Source organism: Gastrolobium bilobum, unplaced genomic scaffold (genome assembly GCF_033153095.1).
Source record: "Gastrolobium bilobum isolate Gb01-03AN ecotype WA unplaced genomic scaffold, APGP_CSIRO_Gbil_v1 utg28738, whole genome shotgun sequence".
Classification (NCBI taxonomy): domain Eukaryota; kingdom Viridiplantae; phylum Streptophyta; class Magnoliopsida; order Fabales; family Fabaceae; genus Gastrolobium; species Gastrolobium bilobum.
In genome coordinates this window covers 408,194-418,233 of record NW_026898759.1, presented here as the reverse complement: position 1 = coordinate 418,233, position 10,040 = coordinate 408,194, and the positions used below count along the sequence as shown (strand labels likewise).

Here is a 10,040-nt window from a genome sequence, read left to right as displayed (position 1 = left end):
AAAAAAGCAATTGAAGAATAAAAGAGATTAACAACATTTTGGTGAAGAGAGCAATCAGTAAACACCCCATTGAAGGGAATGAAATGCTATTCCTGACTTTCCACCGAGAAGCATAACCCTACAGTACACGTCTCCTCGGAGGAGCAATAAGGAGCAGGTAAAATAAGGCATTGACTGCAACTCTTCTTACCAATAGAGTTTTCTCTTTCGTTGCTTAGAAAAAAAGAAGAAGAAAAAGAAAAAAGTTGCACGAAAATAAAAATAGAAACCAATATTCGTCGCCTGAGAGATTCGAACTCTCGCGGGGAAACCCCATGTACTTAGCAGGCACACGCCTTAACCACTCGGCCAAAGCGACAACTGATACATGATGCACAATAACTATAGTACCAAATAATGTTTTTTAATAAAGTTTTTTATCTAGCCCATGACGTGACATGAATTGGGCCATTCCTCGAGCCTTTTAATCTGGCCCATTCAGAAAGGAGTGCTGTCGGTAACAAATATGAATTTGAGGGATTCTTCCTAAAAAGAAAATTATTCATGGCAGTCTACTTATTGTAGTGTCCCACTGAAACAACATCATGCCATAATAATACTGTGGAATTCCAATGTGCTGCAATTGGTTATAAACTGCAAAGTGAAAGAGAAATATTTACATTAATTTAGTGTACGTAAGTTAGATATATTTGGATAATATATTATTGGTTAAAATTTAACTATCATAATTGATTTATTATTATAATTTAAGATGTATCAATAATTTATTAGCCTACGTGTACGCAAGATTTTTCCAAAGTAGTGCACATTAATATTTTTTCTCTTGATGTGAGATTTTATTCTTTTTAATACAGAAATTCGTATGCACTTCTAAATTGAAAGAAAAATGTTTATTCCATATTATTTATTGTGTATTATTTTAATAAAAATTTTCAGGTAGGAACTTCTTGTTATAGACACTCAAATCAACACTTGGCATCTATAAAAATATTTTATAAAAATAGGTATATTTGTTACATGGTCTACATATCAAAATTTAATTTGATATATATGCCTATTATATGAAGTTCCTAATCAAGAATTTCTTTTACCTCAGTTATTTTATAAGTCATTACTAGCACTATTTTACACTTTGATTATATTTTTAATGTAATAATAGATGTGATACACGTTTGAAATTGTAACCTAAAGATAATTGTTTACATCGAGCTCACTTTTATATTTGATACGTCTCCCATCAATACAGTCAGTCCAACATGGCGTGGGTTACTCCCCTACTTCCATGCGATGATCCTAGGGCCAAAAAACTAATATATTGTTTTTTTAAATAAAAAATTATAAATTTACAGCTATTTTTTAAATATTTATACATTTATTGCATAATACCTCACTCATTTAGGCGTCATATGTCACGTCCAAACAGTGCGTCACATCCTGGAAGGTCACGCCCAAATCAGACGTGACATGTGACGCCCAAACAAGATTGCATCGGGTCTGATACTTGGCCGATCCAATGTGATAACTGGACCGGTCATATGACCTGTTCACCAGGTTCCGAGTCGACCCCACCGGTCTGGTCAGGTCTGATTTTTACAACATTGAAATATATATATATATATATATATATGAGGTAGTATCATCTTACACCGATGTAAGAATAATAAATATTACATCAAATTTTAACCGTTGATTTTTGTGCATTTAATGGTTGAGATTTATTGGGTCTCACTTATTAATTAATTATTAATTCTCAAAAAATCTCAATCGTTAGATGTACGAAAATCAACAGTTAAGATTTGATTTAAAATTTATTATTTTTACACCGATGTAAGTTGATTATATATATATATATATATATATATATATATATATATATAGGGACAGGATATACTTACAACAAAAAATGTTTATCACTTTTACAACCAATTTAATCACTGTTGATTTCCGTTAATCTAACGGTTATAAATTATTGAGAATTAATAGTTAATAAATAAGTATAATTCAATAATTTCCAATAAATTATAATTGTTAGATTGAAGCAAATAAATGGTGATTAAGTTAGTTGTAAGGGTAGTAAACTTTTTTGGTTGTAAGTATATCATTCCCCATATATATATATATATATATATATATATATATATATATATATATATGATCCGTTTACAAACTTTTTTTGCAAATTACACTAAGTACGACCGGTCGTACACTGCATGATTAAAGTATGACCGGTCGTACTTAGTGTAGTTATTGGAAGAGTTTGTAAACAAAAAAGTTTGTAAATATAACATGCCCCTATATATATATATATATATATATATATATATATATAGAGGGTAGGATCCTTTGACACCGGTGTCAAATTTAAATTTTGACACCTCATCTGAGAGCCGTTAGATCAAAAAAGATCAACGACTCTGATTTTCAAGCATGTGACAACATTGATCTTTTTTTATATAAAGGCTCTAAGATGAGGTGTCAAAATTGAAATTTCACACCGGTGTCAAAGGATCCTACCTCATATATATATATATATATATATATATATATATATATATATATATATATATATATATAGATATATATAGGGTAAAATCCTTTGACATCGGTGTCAAATTTGAAATTTGACACCTCATCTGAAAACTGTTAGATCAAAAAATATCAACGACTCTGATTTGTAACCATGTGATACCATTGATATTTTTTGATCTAACGGCTCTCATATGAGGTGTCAAATTTCAAATTTGACACCGGTGTCAAAGGATCCTATATATATATATATATATATATATATATATATATATGGACCCAATTAAAAAGAAGTCTTATGCCGTTGGGTTGTGTCCGCGCGCTAATTAATGCATCATTGATTCCCAAAAGTATAGCTCGAGACCGCAGATATGGCACCGGAAAAGCCAATTTTGTTGTGACAAAGTTAATGTTTTTTTTTTAATACAAGGTTCAGTGAATGTTAAGTGTGCTATTGACAAGCTAAATAAGTGTTAATTATATGGCAAGTCAATAATTGTTAAGGGCATCTATAGAGTCAAGTCTGTTTAAATTTTATTGAATTTTTAGATACAAGAAAAAGGTTAAGTTGAATTCTATCTGAGTAGCCTCAGACACGCTTTCTATTAGCAAAGAGCTCATGAGTCAAAAGCCAACGTGACTCACACATCCCATGCCTTAATATCAAATTTCATTAAAAATAAAAGGCTCAGTCTCTTCTTTCTTCTTCTTCTTTATATTTTAATAAAAACGTTGACAATTCATGATTCATATTCCATTTTCTTTACGACGAGAAGCGGATAGTTTTGAGGACTTATTTTTAATGTGATATAGATAGCACTTATCACTTGCAGTTGGAGAAACCTAGTGAGTAAATATATATTTTCATGTGGGCTAACAAGACTTTTGACCGAAGACTTTCCTAAAAGAAGAAGAAAGATTTCTAGTGTAGAAAAATGTTAACCTAATTGGTCTTTAAGTTAATACAAATAGAGCCTGTCCCAGGTAGTACTACAATATCTACTTTCAAATCCCGGGAAGAAAACCTGCTTTTGTTTCGGAGTAATGTTTACTAATTTATATACCGGAACCGCGTTGTTTTGATGCATGACATTAATTATAGATAAATAATGAGCGTCCAGAACCTGACCTCCGTGAAATTGAAAAAATTCACTCCTTGACTCTACTAATTAGCACGTGATATTTTGGAATCCTGAAAACGATAAAAGAAAATAGAAATAAAAATTCAGCAAGCTATATATCTATATTATAATTGCAATTGGGGAATCTCATACTGACAACTGAGCAACGTCTAAATTAGTCTGCTTTGGTGTTTCCATAAATAGAAAAAACAACTTCCAAATTATAAGGTAACTTCTCTAACCTCAACTTGAATCTGCATAGTGACACAGTGCCCAAAAATTTAGGTAGTATCAAAAAATTTGATATATTAAATTATAAAAATATTTATCGTAATTACATAAATTTATCAAAAAAAAAAATTATTATGAATTCTAACATAGTTATCTAAATTATGTACTAAATAATATCACATAATTTACAAAAAATAAAATAAATAATATCACATAATCTTTAAAATTCAAATGAACAATTATCATTGATTATGTATTAAAGTAAACATATAAAGATGCACTAACTTTTATGGTAAACATTTCAATCCTAAGAATTCCACTTTCGTCTCACAAGTAATGAACTAAACATTATTCTAAGGATATAAAAACACACAAATATAATAATTATATGTATAATAAGCATTGTCCTTCGTCTCCTCTTTTATTATCTCTATTCCTTAATTTTTCAATATCTCATGTTAGAGAACATCGCACTTATTTGCAATAGCCATAAGCACAATGGAAACTTCTCACACTTGGGAATTGGGTTTTTGACTATTCTTTGTTTGCAATAACCCAAAACATAATAGTTCAATGGACCTTCATATTCCATAATTATAGTCTGTTATTCATTTGGTTTCATGATTATTACTTTCAAGGGTTAAATGTTTGTCATTTTGAAGGACACAAATTGTGTTCGTGTCATTTTAGTTTTTAACACTATGTCTTACTGGTAAGACATAATTATAACATGAAAAGTTATTTTTTTCTCTTTTCATGTCAGCTGAAGTGACTGAGAAAATAGAAACAAAAAGCAATTTTTCATATTATAACTATGTTTTATCGGTAAGATATAGTGTCAAAAACTAAAAGGATACATCCTTGTGTGTTTTAAAAGGACAAACCCTTTTTTCTATTTTTAAATGGATTTATTTGGTTTAGTTGACCCAAATTTTGAAATAGGTCAACTAATCATTTTTGTGATTGAGTTTAGAAGTATTTCTTTTTAAAATAATAGGAGTAAGAATAAATAACATAACTGATTAGAATAAAGCAAAAAATAAAAAACAAACAAATATACAGGATAAAAAATAAAAAATGGTAAAAACACAAAAATAAATATACTATACATGTTCCTTATTATTTGTTTGCATTTAGATGATTTGTTGTTACTTTGTATTGAGTATTTAATTTTTTATCTAGATGGTGCCAAATTATAATTTTTACCTTAGTTAATTATATAATAAGTAAAAACAAACAAACAGGTGCTAAGGCACCTGCTGGCTTGGATGTGGCTACGCCTAAATGTGCAAATCTCAATCTAACTTGTGATTATCTCCGGCCTGGCTTGGCCTACAACTTAACGTAGCTTTTTTGATGATTAGAACAGGGGATTTACATCTATCATTTAACATGACCACAATAACTTTCCTACACACACAACATTTTGTGGGACCCACAATTTTTTAAGCAAAAAAAAAAAAAAAAAACTCTGGCACGCAAAACGAATCTCTATAACATAACACAATCACTTTTCCTACAACATAACTCTTATAAAACTCTTAGAACAGACTTAGATTTGTTAAAAAAGCTATTTAATAAATAGGTTATAGGTAAATTATGAAAACCTAGGCCAACGAGACCAAAATTTGACCTAATCTAACTCATTTACATCCCTACTTCTGACGTCGTGAATATGCCAATAAAAATAAATTGAGTTGTAAAGAATGAGAAAAAGCACCATCTCAAGAAAAAGAAACGGAAAAGTGTAATAGAATAACTAAAATAATTTTTAAAGTAAATTTATTTCTAAATGAATAAGTATGTATTTATTTTTTATTTAACTTAAAGTATACTGTTATCATAACTCATTAAACTTTAAAAATAAATCTATTCTTATTTTACATTAAAGACAAACTTATTTAAATTTTTTCAGAATAATTATTCTATTAGCAAAGATCAGAGCATCGAAGTAACTATAAATTACGGCTTCAAAACCTTCACCACTATATAGGAGGTACACCAATATACAGAGGCGGATATAGGTGTGTGAGAAGGGGGGTAAGTGTCCACCCTTAAAATATGATGTAAAAATATAAAAATACACTTCTCTTAAAATTTAAAATTTTTCAATTTAAATTTGAGATAGGATATTGTAACAACCAATTAGGGATTACTACCAATCAATTTCACCGTTAGATCGATTATGTGGATCCAACGGTTATATTTATTTCCATCTTTGTATGGTTATGATCCCCATATTTAATGTAAAGTATTAAATATGGGGATCATAACCATACAAAGATGAAAATAAATATAACTGTTGAATCAACATAATCGATTTAACGGTAAAATTGATTGGTAATAACCCTAGTTGGTTGTTACGATATCCTACCCTTTTAATTACCCTCATTCTATTTTATTTTTTCCTGAGTTTTTTTTTTCTCCTCCACCTTCATTATCCTAACCTAACAACAGAGAGCTCTATTATAGACTCATCGTTTGCATCTACATACTGATTCATCTCCTCTCAAACTTCAATCTCCGTTATTGGAAGTTGGAACATTTGCTTCTTCCTCCATCATCAGTCCAATTGAGTCGCAATCTGTTTAGATCTAGATCTAAACCAGACCCAGCCAGCCGACAGCTGCTCGTAAGTTGCGTTCAAAATCAGATACAGATCTATATATAATTGAAGTTATTGAGTGTCCACCCTTCATTAATTTCCTGGATCCACCACTACCTATATAACAATATGGGTTTCTTTATATGTGAGTAAAAACTAGATAATTTTTATTATATAAAAAAAAATAAGAGACGTGTTTTTTATTATCGAAAAAAAGTTATGTCCTCCGTTATACACGAGGTTCGTTCTTTGTGAAGTAAACTGATAGTAATTACCTTACAATAATTAAAGACGCCAGAGTCAACCTATTTATCCCTTAAAAAAATGATAGGCCTAGTTGTATTGGTTAATTTATTTTTAAACTCAGTTTGTTGATCTGTCGTACTTAGCGCGTAATTGTGGCTGCTACTTGATATGTTGGATTAGATTTTTCTTTTATTTAATCCAAATCGGTTCAAATACTGGATATATATATATATATATATATATATGGTAAATGGATTCATATTTTTTAAGTAGTTAACAAATTGTGTAATGTATGCTTTTTAAAAAAAAAAAATATTATGTGTTAAAAGTAATTAATGTAAATTATTATAGGGTCTAAAAATTTTTCTATTATAAAAAAAATTATCTTTTATATATACATAAAAATATGTGCGGTTTAATTTTTCTCATTTAGTGCGTATGATTTTTCAATAATTTATATAATAAATTATTACTCATTCTAGTGTGGGATCAATTACCATAGATTTTTCTAATACCATTTGATTAAATTATTTTCATATAATGGACAAACTAGAATACTGTACAATTCACTTAATTTTGTGTGGCTAGCATTAGGGGTGTTAACGAGCCGAGCCAAACTTTGGTCTTAACAGGCCGAGCCTGTGTTCAAATGTGTCAGACTGGCCTTAGCCTGTTACCTGTTACGAATATAATATCAGCTTGCGGCCTGTCTCATTTACAAAAAATAAAAGCCTTGTTTAGCCTGTTTAAAAAAATAAGACAACAGAAATTTATCCAAACAAAATATACAATCAACAGCACTAGTAATTCCATAAATATTCATAAATTTAATGTACATCCAAATAGCATAATATAAAATAAAATCATTTAAAAAGTCTGTTTAATTAATAAAATGGGATGAAATGAATTGAGAAGAGAGAGAGCTATCACAAGTAGTATAAAAAATTAAAAAAATAATATATTAGGCAAGCCTAAGAGGCTCTAAGGCTGAACTTTTGAATTGGAGCCTGATGCCTTTTTATTAAACGAGCTTTTATACAAGTCCAAACTTGGATCCAACAATCAACTTTAGACATGTATGCTCAGGCCTTTACGAGCCGAGCCAAAGATCCCTGACTTGTTTAGCACCCCTAACTAGCACGAACTAAACCTTGTATATACGGAAAAAAACAAATTAAACTGTCACCGCGAAGTCAAAGATGGGGGCCTCATTTAGTGAAAGGCCTTCTATTCAAATTTTAAGTGTCAAAAACCTTTGAGGCGTAGGGGTGTGCAAAGGACATAAAAAATTAAATTAAATTGTGAACTGAACTAAACTTGTTCTTTATATAATTGATTTTTAAAAAAAATTCATGAATTGAACTGATTTTTAAAGAACTAGTTCAAGAATCAATATTTTTCAGAAATCAGTTCAAGAATCGAACCAAACCGAACCGATTTGAAATTGAATCGAATCGTTTTATTATGTTATTTCTTTAATTTTTTTATATTTTCTTTTCTTTTCAGAATATGTTTGACACAAATTAATTATAAACCAAACTAAACCCAACTATTTTCAAACCAAACCGAATCGTTTTCAAATCAAATCGAACCAGTTTCAAACCAAACCAAATTGTTTTCAAACTGAACCAAATTATTTAAATCAATTTGGTTCTGTTCTTCAAAAAAAAAAATATCAATTCAATTTGACCCATATATACCGCTACATACATGGTAGTGTATTTTCTCACATCTCTTTTTAATATGATTATATAATGTAAAAAAATCTCATTTATTTATTAATAAAATAATGATGAACAACTAAAGTTATGATTTCCTTTTTATTATTTTATGAATTTTATTTTTAAAATTATGAACACTGATCAACCAATGATTAATTAAGATTAAGTCATTAAGATTGGTCTAATGATAAAAGATTTGAGTAAGTTGTATGAGATTAAAATTTAAACCTCAATGCTTCTATTATAAAAAAAAAATTTAGAATTTTTCAAATAAAATTATAGCATGAGCGAATTTATTTACCAATCTTGATCCTTTGGGTACAACCGTACAAGGCCCTTCAAATTTCAACCGTTCAAAACTTTTCGGGGGTGTCCGTATATCTAGGTGTGTCCGGTATGTCAAGTAAAATCACGGGTTTTGACCCAATTTAACATTGAAATATAGTTAGAGTCCGTTTGGATGAGTTTTTTTTTTTCTTTTTTTAAGAAAAAAAAGTACTTTTCGAAAAAAGTCTATTTGGATGCCTGCTTTTAAAAAAAGCAGAAGTCATAAAAAAAGTCAAAAACTTACTTTTTTCGGAAGCTAAAAATTTTAGCTTCTCAAAAAAGCAGAAGTCAAAAGTCAAATATTTTTTTCAAAAATCAAATATTTTTTTAAAAATCTAAATAGCTGTAACTTTTATAAAAGGTATTTTTAAAATAAAGAAGTGATAAAAAAGACTTTTAAAAAAGTGAATACAAACGGGTCCTTAACAAGGTTTTTGTATGGGTTAAAAGAGGTACAAATTAAGTAGATGGTTTGAAAAGTTTTAATCACACGCAAATTTAACTCACAAACGACTTTAAAAAAAAAAAGTTATTTAGTGCCATATTTTTTTCCACCAACAGGTAGCCAATATTTTCTAAGAACTTAATGAGTTAAAATTTAAAGATTGATATAAATTAAAGTGTAAAATCGGAATATTGATTGATCGTCATTTAATTGAAGTTTAAAATTTTTTCCAGTAACAATTTTTTTTATTGTGATTGAGTGTGAGTTAAGCTTTAAAACTCAAAATGGATAATAAATATGTCAACAACAAGAAGTAACCTGAAAACATAGTATCTTAAAAATGAAGCAACTTACGTATAGGATTTAAATGAATAATAACCTTTTTTTTTTGGTAAATTAAATGAATAACTTAAATAACAACAATTATATCAAAAAAATTGGGAATAAAATTAATAATTATTGTGATCATGACAAATATACCGATCATACAAGTAATAAAGTAGTGAGTAGGATATTGTTCCCACAAGAATTGATGTATCAAGCAATAATTTCACTATGCAATCAAAGTTGGATCGAATGTAAGGGGTTTTCTAATTATGATTTAAATATTAAAACACAAACTATAACTACTAACTAATTATCAAGAACAAAGTCAAGAACTCAGAATATAAATCGGAATAAAATCAAATATGCAAAGGCATAGTTAGGGCTCTGATTTCTCCAATTCCATCTTAATGACTCTGCCCTTTCCCGTAATCAATATTCAAACTCATGTTATTGACAGTTCATCACATATTAATTAAAATACAATCCCTTAG

At 28.9% G+C, this 10,040-nt stretch overlaps 1 non-coding gene across 1 annotated transcript; it reads right to left on the bottom strand.

Moving 5' to 3' along the window:
• Positions 1–276: 276 nt before the first annotated feature.
• Positions 277–358, bottom strand: TRNAS-GCU (transfer RNA serine (anticodon GCU)). Its single transcript has one exon. It is a non-coding gene; the product is annotated as a tRNA-Ser (tRNA).
• Between the last annotated feature and the right edge of the window lie 9,682 nt (positions 359–10,040).